The 20,148-nt window shown below is 44.2% G+C and overlaps 1 long non-coding RNA gene across 1 annotated transcript in view; it reads right to left on the reverse strand.

Moving 5' to 3' along the window:
• Window positions 1-2,091: 2,091 nt before the first annotated feature.
• LOC115291817 overlaps window positions 2,092-20,148 on the reverse strand; it is a 131,406-nt gene continuing 113,349 nt past the window's right edge. The window contains exons 5-7 of the long non-coding RNA XR_003908749.1: window positions 20,042-20,087; window positions 10,404-10,571; window positions 2,092-2,283 (exon numbers count right to left, since the gene is read on the reverse strand). This is a non-coding gene — a long non-coding RNA (uncharacterized LOC115291817). The remainder of the gene's footprint in view (window positions 2,284-10,403; window positions 10,572-20,041; window positions 20,088-20,148) is intronic.

The raw sequence follows: 20,148 nt of genomic DNA on the forward strand, positions 1-20,148 counted from the left end.
TGGACAAGAGTGAACTCACTGTCCTCCCCTCTAAGCCTCCTGTTTCATGGTCTGTGTTAACAGTAGCATGCACTAGAGACCCCTTCCACCTTTTCCTGCCTTACTCCCACACCTGTGCAGTGTTTCCCCAACACTCTCCCCTGGCCATGCCCATCACTGGGATCTATGGCTACAGTGACCCTTGGATACCTTCAACTGCCCAACCTCCTTTGAATCCTGGATGGAGGTTTTTCCCCAGGACACAGCTCAGCCAGGATGGCATCACTCCTATGGCCTCAAAACTCATGATTTCTTCTTTCCTTTGTAGTAGAGTCCAGATTTGTCTTTCTTCTTTTTTTTCTTTAATGCTTACTTATTTTTGAGAGAGAGACAGAATATGAGCAAGGGAGGGCAGAGAAAGAGGGAGATACAGAATCTGAAACAGGCTGCAGGCTCTGAGCTGTCAGCACAGAACCCGATGGAAGGCTTGAACCCACAAACCACGGGATCATGACCTAAGCCAAACTTGGAAGCTTAACCAACTGAGCCACCCAGGCACTCCAAGTCCAGATTTCTTAACATGGCAATTACAAGCGCCCACTCCATGATCTCAATCTTTCTGGCTTTTGTTTCTCTCACTTCATCTCATATCTTTCCTTCCCTTGGCCCCCAAACCCTATGCTACTTGGAGGTGCCTAAATGCATCAATCTGAGCAAATAATTCAGAGGAAAAGAAATACAAATCATTTTTACTGAAAATAGTAGAAACAAAAACTTAAGTCAAGATTCTATTCTCAATTCCCAAATTGGCAAAAACCCAAAGACTTGCTGACATGCTCTGTGGGCGAAGCTATGGTGAAGATGTACCAATAGTTCCCAGTAGTTGGGTCAAGCGGCAAACCTTCACATCAACTTTGTAAAGGCTGTTTAAACTCTAAGTGCACTTCCACACTGTGGTAGCTTGAAACAAATGGCCTACAATAAATACTTCAGTCCTCTGCTTCTCCATGCCCTCCACATTGCACCACGTTAACATACGACCTATTTAAAGGTGACATTGCAGGTATGTGATGTGACTTCTATCACTTGATTATCAGTAAGAGATGAATTTTGGCTAGTTTTGTGATTGTCTTTGGCTAATAGAAGGCAGTGGCATGTCAGTTTTGAGATCAGACCTCAAGAGGTCTTGCAGGATTCTTCTTAGAACCTTTCCGTCTTCGTATAACAAGCTCAAGTCAGCATGCTGGAGGAGGACAGATCCACAGACCACTGTCTCTCTGGTCAAGCCATCCAAGCACCAGAGATGTACGACCATCCTAGAAGCACCCTAGATTAGCCAGACCCAAGCCAACCTATCACCTGACTGCAGGTACTGACCAAGCCTAGTTGATCTCAATAAAGCCTTGTCCATATGCCTCAAAGCACCCAGGTGACCTGTAGGTTTATGATTAATAACAAATGGTGACTGCTTATTATGTTAAGCCACAGCTTTGAGATAGTCAGTTTTACATCAATAGTGCACTGACACACACACTGAAGGAGAAATTCTGCTTCTAGAAATGTATTGCACAGAAAAACTTGTGAAATTACCTATGACTATTGCACAAAATTACCTATGGCTATTGCAACTTCTTTATACCATTGAAACAAAGGTTGTTTGGAAATCATCCTAGAGGATTATTAGTTAAATTATGGTATCGCCATACAATATATCACAATGAAACTACAGAACAGGGCATGTCCACGGAACAGCTGCCAGGATATACTAGTGTATAAAAAAGCAAGTTTCATAGCGATGTTTACAATATGCTACCATTTGTGTAAAATAATAAAGAGAAAAAGGATCTGTGTGTTTTCACTATATGTACAAAATAAATTATTTGAAAAGATACACAAGGTACTTAAATTGTTGCTTATTTCTTGGAAAATAAACTGAGTAGGAGCAAGAGTTATAAAGAGAATTTTTACGGATTTTTTTCCCTATCTTTTGAACACTGAGCCAGGTTAACATCTTGCCTATTTGAAAAGTAATTTTCTTAAATGGCGCAGCCAGCTTTGTACTTGCCTACATCTGGGCTTTGGCCAACATAGTTACCTCTACCTGGAGAGGACTTAGGATTTTGTGAAGAGATAGTTTAATTCATAGAAAATTTGGTCTGTTCGACAAACACGGACATTGTCGGGCACCCTTGAAGTCAGCTGGTCCTACCTTACATTCAATGCCCGGGAAGCTAGGCACTCACATGGCCCCTTCTTGACCCTCTGCTCAGGAAGGGAGCTCTTTCCAGGACACTTGTAGCAGAGCTGAAAGAAAAACAGATCTGTCTCAAAGAGTGAGAAATCTGGTTAATTCAAAAGTGATTTCTTGGCGCACCTGAGTGGCTCAGTTGGTTAAGACTTTGGCTCAGATCACAATCTCACAGTTCATGGGTTTGAGTCCCACGTCAGGCTCTGTGCTGACAGCTCAGAGCCTGGTGCCTGCTTCACATTTGTGTCTCCCCCTCTCTCTCTCTGCCCCTGTCCTGCTCATGCTCTGCCTCTCTCTCTCTTTCTTTAAAATAAACATTAAAAAACTTTTAAGTGATTTCTTTACAGAGAGAGTATTTACAGATGGAGATATTGTCATTGCATTCTTTTTTTTTATTGTGAAATTGTGAAGAAAAAGAAACAACTAAATCATCAGTGATAACAGGAAGGTTAAATAAATCATGGCACACCCAGACGAGGTGAATGGCATGCAGCTGTTGTTATGAAGAATTTTTAACACAGTGGAAAACATGAATTATGCTATTTGGTAAAGCAGAAAAAGTAGAGATGCAAATCATCAGTTCAGTAAGATACCAACCATGTTGAAGGGAAAAAATCCTTGGGAAACAATGAAAGAGCTAAAAGGAAATACACCAACATATTTAGAATAATTGTACTCACTTCTCTTCTTCCTAGTTTTCATTGGTTTCTAAATATTTTAAATACTCACACACTATATATGGTGTCTGGGTGGCTCAGTTCGTTTAGCATCTGCTTCTTGATTTTGGCCCAGGACGTGATCTCACAGTTCATGAGTCTGAGCCCCACATCAAGCTCCCTGCTGATGGTGTGGAGTCTGCTTAGGATTATCTCTTTCTCTTTCTGTCCCTCCCTGCTCGCTCTCTCTCTCTCAAAATAAACTTAAGAATAAATAAATAAATAAATAAATAAATATAATAAATATGTTAAACATGTACTATCTGCCAGCAATCTATTAGGTATGATTAGAGGTTATAAAGAAATAAATAAGAATAAAATTAACCCTCCTTATCAAGATTTTCTATGTGTTTTAACAAAGAACCTTGACAGCTCAACATAATAGAAGGCTTTTACTGCCTACTCCACATCCGGCCCGGTGGGCAGGGAAGTGTGTGTTCCAGGCAGTGGGTGAGGACCCAGGCTCCTGCCAGCTCATGGCTCTGCCCCCCCTCCCCAGGTCTTCTGGCCGAGGGCTGTCGCCGTGCAGGCCTGGAACTCACAGGCAGGCTAGACCTCGGCACGTGCCCACAAGGACCACTGGGGAGATGGACAGTGTGCATGGCTGTGTGCCTGGGGGCAGACATTCAGCCAGCCTCCACGCAGGGACCAGAAGGGCTCATGGAGGAGGAAGAGGAGGATTTTGAGCTACTTCTTAAGAGTTGGGAATGCTGCCAACTGGAAAAATTTGCCAAAGCTAGTCCAGCGGGATAACTTGGCATGACAATGGCCAAAGATAAAGATAATTAGGTAAATCATTTTTCAAGAGCTCTCCTCCACCCCCCAAAAAGGCCATTAGAAGGCCAAACTCTACATTTTGTACTTTCCATTCATCATAGTGAGGAAATCAGCCTTTAGAATCTAATGGAATTATACCTCCCTCTCAGCTCTGCCTCTCGATTTCTACATGGTCTTGGGAAAATGGGGCTCAAAACTTAGTGATTTCATGTGTAAGATGGAAACAATAATGTCTAACCCACAATACCAGTGCACAATGCCAGTAAAACACACAGTATGCATTCAATACACAAGATATTACCATTATGGATCAACTTTTCTAAATGTTTAGAACATACAAATATCTTAAATTTATAATTCACTCATAACCCTCTACTCCTACCTCTTAAAGAAAAAAAGAGGACAGGAGAAATTATATCATTATTCTTCCACTTCAGTAATCAAAAAAGGTGATTTACTGAGCACATAAAATGAGCACTCTTTCCTTGTTAATTTAAAGAAAAGCCTAATCAGACAAGAATTACAATTTATTGATTGTACTTATATTTCAAAGTTTCATAAAAATATAGTTACAATTTGTCTAACTAAAAGAATTTAATATTTCTAAGTTTTGGTCATTTAAAAGCACAATATAAGACCAATGTTATAGTAAAGGAAAATTCTTGCAGGTTCTTAAGATGTCACACTGTCAAAAGGCATCAGAACTTTCAGGAAAAGAGAAACATAATCACAATTATTTTCTGACTGCAACTTTTGCCAATAAACCTGCATCATCGGTTTTATTTTATGACATCTTATTTTTTAAATGTTTATTTAATTTTGAGAGTGGGGGAGGGGCAGAGATAGGGAGAGAGACTCCCAAGCAGGCTCCACACTATCAGCGCAGAGTCTGACATAGGGCTCAAACCTATGAACGGTAAGATCATGATCTGTACCGAAATAGTTGGACGCGTAAGTGACTGAGCTACCCAGGCACTCTTTTGTGATATCTTATTATCCAATGTCTTTGTTTGGGCTGATGCTCCGTTTTGTCCCTGAGCCTCAGTTGAGTACAGCTCCTGCATTATTCCCTAACTTGCCGCCCCTTCATACTACTGTGTAGACCCCCTCTGGCCCAGCTCTGGGTTGCACCCTGAGCAGCACAGAGGGACAGCACCCATTTTCTGCCCTCACAGAGCTCACCAAGAAGTGGGAGAGTCAGCAACTATAATGTCACAGGTGCTGTCAGAGGTCACCTGTCTCAACCACAGGAAATTCTGGAATGTTCTCTTCAATTTCTTGTTATGTACAGTATCTACGAATATAAACCAGTCCCAGGGGTGCCTGGAATGCTCAGTAGGGTGAGCTTCAACTCAGGTCCTGATCTCATAGGTCATGAATCTGAGCCCCACATCGGGCTCACTGCTGACAGTGCAAAGCCTGCTTTGGATCCTCAATTTCTCCCTCACTCTACCCCTCCTCACTCTCAAAAATAAATAACATTTAAAAATAAACAAATACATAAATAAATAAAAAATAAAATTACACAAATATAAACCAGTCCCACGCTGATGCCACAGCAATGGAGAAACCTAAAACACGAGCAAATCACAAGGAGACAGGAGTGGTGCTGGGCGTTGCCTTGACATTGTGTGTATTCACAGCCTGCTGGTGGGAAATGTCCCAGAAGTGCCCAGTGCCTGAAACACTGGAATGTCCCTTTCCAGACCCCAGAGTCTCAGGTCATCTCTTGTCATGCTGCCCTGTTGATCTTCCCGGCACAAGGAAAATACAGTAGCCAGCAAAGTTGGACATAAAAACAGTCCTTCCTCAACATGATGCTGTTGAACGCATGCCTAGTAAAGGTTCAAGTGCCCTGCCATAATAAAGCAGCCTGGAGACCCGGTGCCCCAAAGGCAGCAAGCAAGCTTAGGTATGGAAAAAAATGAAATAAAATGGAATGGAAAGAAAGGTTGAGGCATTCTGGGAAACCAAGCGAGTGCCTGGAAACAGGAAGCTTCGGCTCACAGCGACTTTTTTTTTTTAGTGTTTCACATTGTGATGTTCAGACTTTTACACCTGTGGGCATGTGAAAAACCACAGTAAGCCTTCACTACGTGTCAGGGCTTGAACATTGATTTTTAAGATTGAGTGAGTAATGTCAAGTCCTCGATGTCTGAAATTTATTTCCACAGCTGGAAATACCCAGGACGAGAAGGGTCTGTTGCGATGACCCTGAAGGTGCCTGAGGCTGAGGTGAGAGTAGAGAGAGGGAGACCTTAGGGAAGGAAAGGACAGAGCGATGTGGAGAGTGAGCGCTGGGGGAAGGGGCAAAGCAGGGAAAACGAGGAGCCCCATGTCTGCACTGAGATGGTGGCCAACCTCTCTGTGCGTCAGCCATTGCTCTAGGGGTTCATGTCTCCTCCCCTGTCTATCTAATGAAGTAGACACAGCTATCAGCCCCGTCAGAGGTCAGAAGCAGAGAGGGGGTGAGGGGACAGTGAGGAGCCCAGCCCGCACAGGCAGCAGAGGGGGTCACGGACGGAAGGCAAGGCAGCGTGGCACCAGAGTCTGCATTTCCTACCAGCATTACACTAACCCTCCCGCTGCCGGAGGAGTAGCAATGCCCTGACCCAGTTTATCAGATAATCCTCACAGCTGCAGGTTCCTTATTCAGAAGGAAGGAATTGCTCCTTATTGAAGCAATATCTAAAACACACACACACACAAATGAGGTTCCTTGGGGGTGTGCTGAACATTTGGTTTAATCAACTGCATTCTTCCATTGGGATGAAGAAACCTTACATCTCAGGGTGCCTGGGTGGCTCAGTCGGTTAAACATCTGACTTCGGCTCAGGTCATGATCTCATGGCTTGTGGGTTCAAGCCCCACGTGAGGCTCTGTGCTGATAGCTTGGAGCCTGGAGCTGCTTTGGAGTCCGTGTCTCCCTCTCTTTCCTCTCCCCCTACCCACACTCTGTCTGTTTCTCTCTCTCTCAAAAATAAACATTAAATTTTTTTAAAAAAAGAAACCCTACATCTCTAATGATAAAAATATATATTATAAGAATAATAATTCCCAACATTTCCTAGGTGGTTGTACACTATTTGCTAGGCTCTCCTGTAAGCAATGAGTAGATTAACTCATTTCATACTCAGCATGGCCCCAAGAGGAAGTGTCTTGCTTAAAATAATCCTGTAACAAACCAACCCATAAAGATACAACAACCCAAACACCACAGCAAGTCACTGCATGCTCCCGTGTAACCCTTCTCAGGGGTTTCCCTGGATGGGGGAGGGGCTCTCCTCCAAGCGCTGAGTCAGGGACCCAGGCTCCTTCCATCACAGGCCCCTGCTTTCTTCAGAACGTGGCACCCAAGCATCATGTGGACAGCAAAGCAATTAGCATGTGGGACCACTTGAGTGGTGCCTATTCCTTCTATTTCTTGTTTTGTTTTTTCTCTGTTTGTATTTGGCTATTACTCAAAGCACATGGCCACGGCTACCTAAAAGGGAGGCTGGAAATGCTGTCTTTTTGTCTGTCTTGGAAAAAAGTAACCGGGGGAACACGATGCCCCATATTTGCCACAGGGAAGTGTACTATCATTCCCATATTATAGGGTAAAACCTTGAGGCACAGAAAAACTCCAATAACTCATCCAAGACATACGTTGGTAGGTGGCACAACCAGGATGCCAACGCTGGGAGTGTGGCTCGAGAGTCCGGCTCTTTGCCACATTTGACCATTGCCTCTGGGAGATGGGATGCACGTGGCAGGTGCACGCACACATACGGGCATGCGATGTCACATTCATCAGCAGGGAGGCATGAAGGTGGGCGTCTCCTTCTTGTAAAGTCCTAGCTCTCCTATGTTTTCACTTCTACTCCTTAGCTGGCATGTAGCTTATGGTTTAGTGGATTCTTGGGCAAGATTTCTTATCAAACCTTAACTACGGAGTAAAGGTTTTAGTGCTGGATTCCGAATTTCTAAAACCACACTACAGATTGAACAAGAGTAGCAGTTACCATGTCCCTTGAAAGACGGTGCTTTGGCCCCATAAATTCCTGCTACTCTGAAGTAAAAAGTATGGACTAGAACTCTTCCTGGAACTTGAAAATGCAAAAGATATTTTATCAATTATAAATCATTTTTTCTAGCTATGAAACAAAATAAGTTTTGATTTTATAGTTTTTTTTTCTTTCTGTAAATGTTTCGGTGACCATCCTCTGGCACCTACTTGCTTCCTAACCCTGGGATCCACACTGAGTTACTATTTAATATAATAACACGCCTCATAAAGAAGCCAAGTTTCACTTAAGGAAAAGGTGCTTGATTTCAATAACAAATCAGTGGACACATTTGCTCCAGCTTCATCAGTCTCCCTCAGCCCTACCTGGCTCACCCTGAAGGATCAGCCCATCCGGCCCCTGCACTGGGCCCACGTGGGGAGGGGGGAGCACACTACAAACCTGTTCAGGTCCCCAGTGTGACCCAGCACTCTCTCTCCAGGGCCCTCAGACTCCATCCCCAGGGAGACCTAAACCGGCATCTATGCCCAGGTCAGACCCTGCATCTGCTACTGTTCAGGGCCAACGGGAATCAGCAAGGCAAACTGTGTTGAGGTGAGGCAGGGTGAGGTGGGGAAAAGATGCCAGAGGAAGTGGAGAGTGCACGGCAGCCAGAGGACCACGCCAAGCAAAGGCTCAGAGGCTGGCAGCACCGCACGTGCAAGACCACAGGTGTCAGGCCATAACTTCGGGGCAGTGGCAAGAGTGGGCTGCAGCGGAGCCTACACAGTGATGAGCCAGATGTGATGTTGGTGGGTTTGGATCTGAGAGGCTCGTCCAGCATCTTCAGGAGGCAAACGTGCCATGGAGCAGGAGGACCGGAGCTGCAGTTAAGCAGAGAAGGTAGGTGCACCCCAGCCATGAGTCATCACCCCCAGCCACACTCAGCGACAGTCCCAGGGCCCAGGGATAAGTGTCCCTGAAATACGACAGTGCCCTCTCACTGTAAGCGCTGTCCCTGCTAAGATTTCTGACCCACAACCTGACCTGCTGTTTTCCTGCTGCACTCAACACACCCTGCAGGAAGGTCACACACACAGCCCCACAGTCACGTCCACTTCCCAGCATAAGTATATCCCACGCTTTCCCTTCCGATCCACCTCCACCACTGGGCTCCCCGTCCACCTGACAGCATACAGGACTTGCTACGGAATCCTTGGACATCGGTGGGAAAGGAATAAACAAGTCCAGATATTCAGGTAAGTCACACTCAGACTGTGGTCACCCCAAATTCCTCTTTTTCTTGGGCAGCCAGCTGGACCACACTCCCCAGCCTCCCTCAGGTAAGTATGGCCATGAGCTTGAGTAATGGCCAAAGGCAAGAGAGCAGGAGTGATCCACGGCACTCCGCACCCTACAGGATAATGTTTCCACCCACGAGATGCAGACAAGCACATTTTGAAGAAGGCAGGGCCCCAAGATGGAAGCAGACTGGGTCCCCAAGTCAGTGCCTGGAGAAGAGCCATCACCGGGATGACCCCAATAAGGGTTATACATGAGGACACAGTGAATTCTTTCTGGGGTTGGAGTTGTCCTATATTTATTGGTGTGTTTGCCAGGGCATTATTTTAACCTGCACATTGTCTTCTGAGTTAATCATTGTAATTATGAATGAAATGAGTTAATCTATGCCTAGAGGAAAGCTTAGCTAATGGTATAGAAACACCTAGGAAGTATTTGCTATTTTTACTATTTTTAAAAAAGAGATAGAAGGATCTTAGTCCAAACAGATGAATGTAATTGATTAGAGCAAGTTGTAAAACATGATCTCACACACTTCATTAGCGTGTGTGTGCCTTTCAGAGAATCGCTTCCCCACTGAGAATGTCACAGGAGAAGGACATGGAATATCATATCATAGAATATCATTCATTCAACAGTCAGCGAAACCGGATTGAAGGCAAGCTACATGCCAAACCCTGGGGCTCATCGACAAAAAAGCCACGTTCCTTGAAGTATGGCCCTCAAACAAGCCACGTGGGCAGCATCCTGGAACCTTGTGAAAAACTGTGGAATCTCAGCCCCTCTCTCTATCTGCTGAGTCAGAATCCACACTTCGACAAGACCCCTGGAGGAGTCGCATGCACAATAAGGTCTCAGACACACTCTGTCAAAAGGACATAGTGCCTGCCATCCAGCATCCTCCATCCGTGCAAAGGAAGAGGAGACAGAAACTCCAGCAAGAAAAATCAGGAAAGACTTTACAGATAAAGTGGCTTTTTAATCTAGATCCTGAGGGATTAGGAGTTTACCAGATTTATAAAAATAGGTGCACGCCACTTCAACAGAGAAACTAGAATGTGCAATGACAGACCCATGAAAGATCTGGGCTTCAACGGTCGTTTGAGGGCTGATTGTGAGGTCAGAACTAGGAAACATTTTCAAATTTAAGTGCCCAAGGGAGTCAGGTCAAGACCCCCCAAATCAGAGCACTTCACAACATGATCTCTTGCACATTAGACCCTAATCTTGGAGCAGGAACTATTTCCTGCCCATAAATTTTGCAAAGGATGCCTCATCAACTGTATGCAGTGTATTTCCATGGGGCTTCAGGGTAAAGACACCCTTGGAGGTGTGTAACCCCAGAGCTCTGTGCCCACAGTTTCAGGTCCCTGTAAAAGAGAAAGAGATGCTCACTTGCTTCATGTCCTGTGTCCAAAGTACTGAGGGTAAGTCTGTCTCAGCTGGAGCAGGGCTGGTCCCAAGCAGGGTGAAGGCGAGTTCACCAGGTGTGTAAGGTAGTGACTTCACCTGCCTGGAAGGGCTGCTGGATACTGGGTGAGAATGGATGCATGGCATCATCTGCTGAAGGCAAAAACACAAATATATAACAATATCAGCATGAGGGGTGCCTGGCTGGCTCGGTCAGTACAGCATGCAACTCTTGATCTCAGGGTGCAAGTTCAAGCTCCACCCTGGTGTAGAGATTACTTAAAAATAAAAAACTAAGGGCGCCTGGGTGGCTCAGTTAGTTAAGTGTCTGATTTCAGCTCAGGTCATGATCTCACAGTTTGTGGTTTTGAGCCCCGCATTGGGCTCTGTGCGGACAGCTCAGACCTGGAGCCTGCTTCAGATTCTGTGTCTCCCTCTCTCTCTGCCCCTCCCCTGCTCACTCTCTATCTCTCTTTCTCTCAAAAATAAATACACATTTAAAAAGTTTTATAAAGAAAATAAATAAAAATTTGGGGTGCCTGGGTGGCTCAGTCAGTTCAGCGGCCGACTTTGGCTCAGGTCATGATCTCGTGCTTTGTGAGTTTGAGCCCCGCATCGGGCTCTGTGCTGACAGCTCACAGCACAGAGCCTGGAGGCTGCTTCAGATTCTGTGTCTCCCTCTCTCTCTGACCCTCCCCTGTCCATGCTCTGTCTCTCTGTCTCTCAAAAATAAATAAGCGTTAAAAAAAATCTTAAAAAAAAAATAAAAATTTAAAAATAGACTAAAATAAAAAGTAATACAGCAATAATAAGTTGTACTCTGCAAGTCTTCACAAATAAAACAAGTTTCAAGGCAGCAGGACTTTCCCTACAGGGTAGACACTCCACCACAGCACGGGAAATTATGTCTGCGAATTCTCCCCGCAGTCATACGAAGTAGTTACTATCCTTAATTCCATTTTCTAGGTGAGGAAACAAAACTGGAGAACCCAAACTTACTTACAGAAAACCAGATTCCAGTCCAAGTCCACACACACACACACACACACACACAATGCAGTATTATTCAGCCTTAAAAAGAAAGAGGAGGAGGAGGAGGAGGAGGAGGAGGAGGAGGAAATCCTACCATTAGCAACAACTCAGGTGAACCTGGGGAACATGGTGCTAAGTGAAATGAACCAGACACAAAGAGAGAAATGCTGCATGAGGGACCTCACATGCGAATCTAAGAGTGAGGTGAGTGAGACTCAGAAGCAGAGAGTAGACGGGCGGCAGCCAGAGCCCAGGGTGAGGGGCAGCGGGGGACGTTGGTCAAAGGGCACAAAGCTTCAGCCGTGCAGGAGGAATGAGCTCCGGAGATCTTCCAGAACAGGGGTGGCGGCTGGCAATACTGGATTGTATGCTCGGGACTCGCTACGAGGCTAGAGCTTTAATCTTCTCAATGTGCACACACAATACACACACACACACACACACACACACACACACACACACACACACACACTACCTGTGCGGAGGTAATGGAGAAGTTATTTAGCCCCATTGTGGTGACCTTTTTTACGATGTAAACATCAAGTTGTACTCATGAAATCTATATCATTTTTATATGTAAATGATATCTCAATAAAGATGTTTTAAAGAATTTCTATCCCACTTGTATGGAGGGCAGTTAGCCCCAGAACATTCATGTTTTATAAGTTCAGAGTCATAGCACATGCCTGATGGCTTTGTACATTCTAGTACTGCCCGTGCCCTTAAATATTCGTACCCTGGAAGTGGGTGTTCCGACATAGTCCTGCCCAGCTAATGGCAAGCCTAGGGAGGGACACTATACATTTTTCCTCGTTGGAAATTTTACATATGGCGTGCAGTTAAATTTAGCTGGCTCAGTCACTAGGCACTATACTAAACTGCTACTGGAGTTGGCAAATACCCCCTCCCCTCCTTGTGTCTGTAAATAGGCTCACCTCCTAATGAAAGGATTTGTGATTTAAAATTTCATTTTGCCTTTGCCCGCAATCCACTGTTTCCACAAGAGCACTGGGAATACAAAACAGAAAGCAAGAGCCTCCTGCTCATCCTTTCTCCAGCCAGCGCAGCTCTCCCTGGGAAGACCGTGCCCTCCAGCACTCGTCAAAGTAATTACCCCAGAGAAGGAACGGGGCTTGGGAAAGTGAGGACATTTCTATTATTACTTTCCTGTATTGAATAATAAATATTTAACACGATAACGTTAGAGCATGCAAGATGACAAGTGGCCAAAAGAAAAAGGAAGCAAAGAAAACCCACCCACCTGCTTCCCAGAGAACTGTTTCTAATCAAACAATGAAACAATTATTGTTCCTTAAGCGTTTTCCTTAAGCTTTATTTGAGCATTAAATTCTCCCAGTGGGTTTAACCCAAGACTTCATCTAACATAGAATTTTAGACGTTCAGCTTCAACCAGACACAACCTCGCATGGAGAAGCCAAAGTTGAAGAAAGAAGGAGAGAGACCTGTGAGAACTGAGATATTTCATTTTAAGAAATACCACGTAAAAGTTATGCTCTCCGGTTAACAATACGTATACAACCTACCGGAACCAGGTACCAACTGCCCCCCCCCACACACACAATGGAGTCCAAAACCCTTAGACAACTCACTTCCTGGTTTTTCTTACCCTTGCCATTTTGCGGGCTTATTTTTAGCAGGATTTGCAATGAGCATGCGCCAAAGAACTGAAGTCGCTGCGCCACCTCAAGGAAGATACATTTGTTTCAGACAGACTACTTTGTACTTCCATGGGCATAGGCGACTTCCGGGTAAGGCTGTAACCTCTGCAGCACTCAACCAATGAGGAATCAGGGGACGGACTTGCATGCTAGGAGATAAATTGTCTGCTGGAACCACCCCCAGAGTGCCTGTCCCTCAGACACCTGCTCTTGCAGGAACGTTGATTAAAGCCTGGCTTCCCTGCACTCTCAGCCTCTGCATCCCTCCTTTGATTGCATCCGTGAGCCTAGTTCCCACAAAACCCAAGTGTTTACAGGCCCTGATGGCATGTCCAGGTTCTAATTCTTCTTAACATTTCACTTTTCTCTACTAAAAGGAATTTATATTGTGGCGAGCTGGCATTCTACATACAGAAGTTACAACCAGAACAATAACACAGTTCCTAGCAGGCAACGTCAAGGGAAAAAAGGATGCTCACCCAGTAAGAAATGCTGAGATGATTTTTTAAATGATTTTCTTAAAACATCTAACATAGCTCAGTGTCTATTATAAGATAGTCAGTACCAACTCTTCTTTATGTCCAGGAACACAAGGCAAATTGGGACCTTGAATTTGCACGAGGAGCTTACTACCACAGCCTGCTTTCTGATGAGGCGAGCGGGAGCTGTCTGTCGGAGGGGGTTTGAAGAGCCTTGATTTCGTTTCCCCAAATTTTGTTTCCTTCCAGCTTTGTTGCCTGAAACCCCACCACGAAAGCCCTTTTTGTCTGGCATGGGAGGACCCTGAAGGCCCGTAAGTCATTGAGAAGGGAATGTCACAGAGAGTCTTATTTTCTGAGCACTTACTTTGTCCCAGCATTATATGTCATGATGAATTATATTTCATTTTCCCTATAGTCCAGTAGCGAGGAATCCTGGATTGACCTCATTTCCATACGTGACACCAGTCCCACAGGCAGGGGAAGGACACCACCTGAAGTGCCATGGTTAAAGCATGAAGGACTCAATACCGCAACCGTTTGGCCTTGGGCACCTCCTGCATTTGCCTTTTACCACACCAGGAAGCCCACAGGGAGTGCACCCTGAAGACCATGGGGCCAACCTGACCACTGACAGGCTTGTGGCTGAGCAGAAGACCAGCTGTCTCAGCTTGACACTTTGGGATTAAATCTAGAACACGACAGGGGCGCCTGAATGTCACAGTCAGTTAAGCATCTGACTTCAGCTCAGGTTATGATCTCATGGTTTGCGGGTTCGAGCCCCGCATCAGTCTCTGTGCTGACAGCTCAGAACCTGGAGCCTGCCTCAGATTCTGTGTCTCCCTTTCTCTCCCATCCCCTGCTAGCATTCTGTCTCTCTCTTTCAAAAATAAATAAATGCTAAAAAAAAAAATGTGTTTAAAAATAAATAAATAAATCTAGAACAGGACAGAACTTGGTTTGAAACATAAAGACAGGCCCGTTAAGCTCTAGCAGGCTCGTTTCTGTATCAGAATAACACTTTGCCAGGTCTGAACTTTGTACCCACAGCTCCTCCAGTTGTGCCAATGTGGTTTTCATGTCCCAGTGGTGTCCGAAAAGGGCATGCCCACTGGGTCAGAAAAGGGGCATGTCAAATTGAGGCAAGAGTGAACGCTCCGACTAGCTTGGGGATAAAAGTAGCGGACCGCCCAGAGCCAGAGCTCACGGACAACTGTGTGGGTTTCCTCGACACCCAACAAATTCCAGGCAAAGCCCCCTTAGCCTTTGCTAAGTCAACTTTCATCTAGGCCCCTACGGGAAAAGGGCTGTTTGTAGGTTTTAACTGGATAGTGAGGGATTTTCCTAAGGATACATTTTGGTGGAGTCTTAAGGGTCTTCCTAAAACACCTGCAAAACAAATGAAAAGTTGATGCTTAGTGGTCTCTGAAAGCCCACGGCTGCCATTTGAGCAGATAAATGCCTCTAAATGTGTAAGGGTTAAAAAGGAAAGAAGCCAAGTGCCTCTGCAGACATTACATTCCAATTATCCCAGACTTTCTGGAGAACTTGATTGTTGACAGGTTGTAAATTTTTTCATTGTGCCACTAATTGCCACTGAGGAGAGCTTCTTGCTGGCTGGGAAAGCCAGAGAGGGTAAGATTCTCTCTTGAGTTCGCTGCAAGCTGGGTTGTTGGTGAGTGCTAAAGGGGTCTGTGTAACCAATAGTTAGTGGTCCCTTTTGGCTTCACGGTTCCATACATCCATAACTAAAATTCTAAATTTTTAAGACCCCTTCTACTACGAGACAATTCCTATCAAAGCGATGTTGAGAAACTTTATAAAGTTTAAGATGATAGGTTAGTGAGAGAGGGAAATTATACTTATTATCCATTCTGTTTCTAGGTGCCTGGCTAGCTCCTCCAAGGCTTCAGTTTCCAGGGAGACAGACTACAGGATAGTGTGTGGTTATTAGAAAGATTTCCTTTTCGGATCCCTATTCCTCTCAAAGTATTGCAACCAACAGAGGGGTTTAAAATCTTAATCTTTACAATTAGATCAGTATTTATTGAAAGCACTAAGCCCTCAGTAAGGAAGTGGGGAAAATTCATAAAGAGACAATAAATATATGTCATTCACCCCTCCTATGTGACAGAGTGTCCGACAGCTGCTGGGCATTGAGCCAAAGTCTGTAGGTAAAAAGATGAGTAAGATACAGATTCTGCCCACCAGACCCTTACACTCTATAGACCGTGTAACTGAGTAACAATTGAGAAATGTCAGCCTCAGCAGGAATAAAAGAACAACAAATGTCCAAAATAATAGAGATGTGCTATGCACAAATACGTACCTAGTAACATTACTTTTAATCATGGACTATGGGGGGAAAATGAATATTCAATAGTAATGGTTGGGACGCCCGGCTGACTCAGTCACTTTAGTGTCCAACTTTGGTTCAGGTCATGATCTTACCATTCATGGGTTCAAGCCTTGTGTTGGGCTCTGTGCTAATCGCTCAGAGCTTGGAGCCTGCTTTGGATTCTATGTCTCCCTCTCTCTCTTCCCCTTCCCCACTCACACCCTGTCTCTCTCCCTATCTCTCAAAAATAAATAAAATATTAAAATTAAAGAAAAATAGTAATGGTAAAATAAACTTGGCTATGGCCCCATGAGTGAACTGTATATAGTTCATTTTCCCTGACCCCCTCAAGTCAGGCTCCTTCGAGCACTTTGTCAACTTGGCTTCATCCTTGGACGTGTCCTCAAGAGCACAATGTTAGCAGGAGTCCTGCTCAGTCGGTTTAGCCAGAATCCCCATACCCTCAATATCTGACCACCCCCTCAGTGCCCTCCATCCCCTACATGATGTCTGGCCTGCCTGAAGAGAGAACACGTTTATTCAGGCTAGTTTAGCCAGAATAATCCTAATCTCTCAGTAACGTCCACCCACCAATCTCCCTACCCTGCTCCTTGGCAGCAAATCCCCACTTTTCCCCAAGCTCTCCCCACGGCTGCAAAATCCCACTTCAGTAACCCTATACCAATCACAGTAATTCTGAATAAAGTCTGCCCTACCATTTTAACAAGTGTCACATGTGTTATTTTTCTTTGACAATAGCCATTAAAACAGCATTCATGAACATGATGGAAATAACTGGAAAATTCCTACTTGTGTCAAACCTGAGAAGGAACTCGCGTGCATGGTTTGACAGTTACCATAAAAAGGTTTGCATTTACATAGAGACTGAAAATTAATATTCCAAGATATTAACAGTTGTCTTGTGTTTGCAGTAAAATCATGACATAATTTCCCTTCCTTTTCACTTGTCTATATTTTCAAATTGAATAATCACTTTTAATTGTCCTACAAAACAAGACTACGGAATTTCTGGAAACACATCTATTCCTTTCTCTTCTTATCCTTCAATGTAAAATGGCCAAGAAAACATTAGATTTATAAAACAGGAAGCCCTGCTTCTGGAAGAAGAAACGAGAGGGAAAATGTAAGTAAAAGTTAACCAGTACAGCCATAGGTCCTTTCGAAAAAGAAATGTAACATTAAGTTTTAAGATGACATAGTCAGGAAGGACCCAGGATTAGTATGATCCCTGCAGCTCTGAAACAAGTCGTGATAGATCCACTAATAAGGAATCTTTTGGATTTCGGGTACATAGGAAGTCACAATAAGCACACTCCACCACTTAAGGGCAGCATGAAAATTTCTTAGCAGGTAGCATGTCGCATCTGAGAAATACTCACCTAAGCAAGAGCGACGAGAGCTCTTTTTGCAGTCCTAAGTGACCCACCAGTAGGAATTGCTCTTTCTGTGGCCTTATCTTCTCATTTGTAGGTGGATGATCCACCTTATTACATTATCTGCAGGATGTACTCATCCACTGATGGTCAGGAAGTCACCTTACAATGTTCCACTTTCCTTTTTCTTTTAAAATGTTTTTAATGTTTATTTGTTTTTGAGACAGAGAGAGAGAGTACAAGGGAGGGAGGGGCAGAGAAAGTCAGAGACACAGAATCTGAAGCAGGCTCCAGGTTCCAAGCTGTCAGCACAGAGCCCAATGCAGGGCTCGAACTCACAAACCATGAGTTCATGACCTGAGCGAAGACAGATGCTTAACTGACTGAGCCACCCAGGTGCCCCAGAATATTTCACTTTTCATTCTTTCTGGCCACCCAGATTTTGAGCTCTTTTCCTAGGTGTGGAGAATTCTCTTTCTAATGAATCCTGGCAGGAAGAGGAAATCTTCCCATCTCCTGATACAGAAAATGACACCCACTTGTTTCCACTGCCTCCCTCGCAGCTAGGGTGCAGATGTTGACCTAGGATGTGCCTGCCAGATGCATCTAGTCCAGACTTTGAGTCAGGAGCAAGGGACGCAAGAGCAGACAATGCAGAATGATGGCCTGTCTCAGGAGGCACAGTAGGGCTGCAGCAAGAGGAATCTAGCAGGATCCAGAAGCACCATTGGTAATTCAAGCCTCATGCATGGGTCAGGGTGCTGGGTAAACAAGGCTGGTAGGTGAACTTGAGTTTGGGCAGCAATTCTACATCCTTCTGAGCACTTCTATGGCATGAGTGGGACATGTGTTCTTCAGCCTTATTCTTCATCCCTCTTGGCACTCACATAACCTACCCAATATTCTTATGAAAATTATTGCCTTTTCCCCCCTAAAAATGCCAGAGTTGAAGAGTACCTGGCTGGCTTAGTCAGAGGAGCATGTAACTCTTGATCTTGGGTCATGAATTTGAGCCCCAAGTTGGGTGTAGAGATTAAATTTTTATTTATTTATTCTTTAATGATTAATTATTTTTGAGAAAGAGAGAGAGAGAGCAGGAGCAGGGGAGGGGCAGAGAGAGGAGGGGGACACAGAATCTGAAGCAGCCTCCACACTGGTAGCACAGAGCCAGATGTGGGGCTCAAACTCACAAATCATGAGATCATGACCTGAACTCAAGTCAAACACTTAACCCACTGAACCACCAGGCACTCCTAAATAAATAATTTCTTTAAAAAATGCCAGAGTTGAGTGTGTTGCCTGTAGCCAAATATGATAACAGACACAAATGATAGGGAAGCCGTATTTTCCTTCCAAAATGCAATATTAATAGTTTAACATTTTTTTTAAATCTTGCTTTCAACATCTCATACTTTTAAACACATGCTTGGACAGAAATTAGGTATAAAATATGAAATTAAGAGAGATTGCCACACCAGTTTCAACTTAAGTCTATTTTCTAAGCTTCTTCACTAAGCGACTTTAAATATTCGGTTAACATAAAGAATTAGAATAAATATGACTGAAATGAGTAGTTAATATAAATGTGATTTTTAAATTTTGGTTGAGGTTCTGAATGCTATAGAATTTCAACAGCATTGACTTTTTAAAGTACAAAAGACAATTCTATTGACTAGATACTAAAAGGCCAGAATGTTAATATATAGAGTTAAGGAAAGCTCATGAACTCATGTCCAAATTATTTCTGACATTCAGCAAAATTCTCATAACAATATTTTGGCAAGAAAGAAAGATTTTTCATTCTCTGGGGAGCAAATGGCTCTTCATATAATCTCTCTCATTGTCTTAGTCAGTAAATTGCCTAAATCATGTAAATTAAATAATGTTACATTTTCTGTTCAGATGTGTCTCCTGGACTTATACTTCTAGGCTTTTAGTAATGAGTCAGAGGAGATCCCTGGAAGAAAAAATAAATACCTCCACTAGGAATGTAACATGCACATTACCACACCTGCAGGGTGCCCCAAATAGAAATGAGTGCTTTCTTAAAACTCAGGTCAGAACACAAAGTAAGCTGACAAGATACAAAATTATTCAGATCTAGCTGGCAGGAATGGACTGTTACCCACAATGCAGTTTCAGAGGCTGGTGAAAGTAGGTTTTCTCCCCTCCTAACACTGACTGACCATGGTACAAATCGGACCATATAGACACCTACTGTGAGATTGTGATTTATGATAAGAAATGTGCAACTGGTCTTCACCCCATTCCTGGCACAGAGCTATGGAAAACCCTTGGAATTTCCTAAGTGGTAAGAGCCATAAATGTGAGAGAAGCCCCTCCTCTTGGCAAGCCCTTTTCAACCATGCCAGAGTTTATGATAATGAGCTGATTCTGTGAAAGGCCCCCGGGGTATTTGTGGGATGAGGGCTGGTTGCTGGGGAGCCAGACTCAGGATGAGAGAGTTGAAGCTTCCAGCCCCACCCCCACTCTTACCTCCTGGGAGGAGAGAGAGGCTGGTGTTGTCTTAGTCCACAAGGGCCAATGACTTAATTCACTCTTGCCTACAGAATTAAGCCGCCATGAAAACCCCTGAACTACTGGGGGACTGGAGAGTTTTCTGGTTGGTAAACAAGAGCAGGGGGCTCAGAAGCTGGGGTGCCAGGAGAGGGCTTAGAAGATCACACCCCTTCTCACTCACCTGGTACTGTGTATCTCTCCAATCAGGCTCTTCCTTGGTAAGATACCTGTAATAAATTAGCAATCTAGTAAGTAAACCATTCTCCTGAGTTCTTTGAGCTGACCTCA

Source organism: Suricata suricatta, chromosome 1, assembly GCF_006229205.1.
Source record: "Suricata suricatta isolate VVHF042 chromosome 1, meerkat_22Aug2017_6uvM2_HiC, whole genome shotgun sequence".
Taxonomy (NCBI): Eukaryota; Metazoa; Chordata; class Mammalia; order Carnivora; family Herpestidae; genus Suricata; species Suricata suricatta.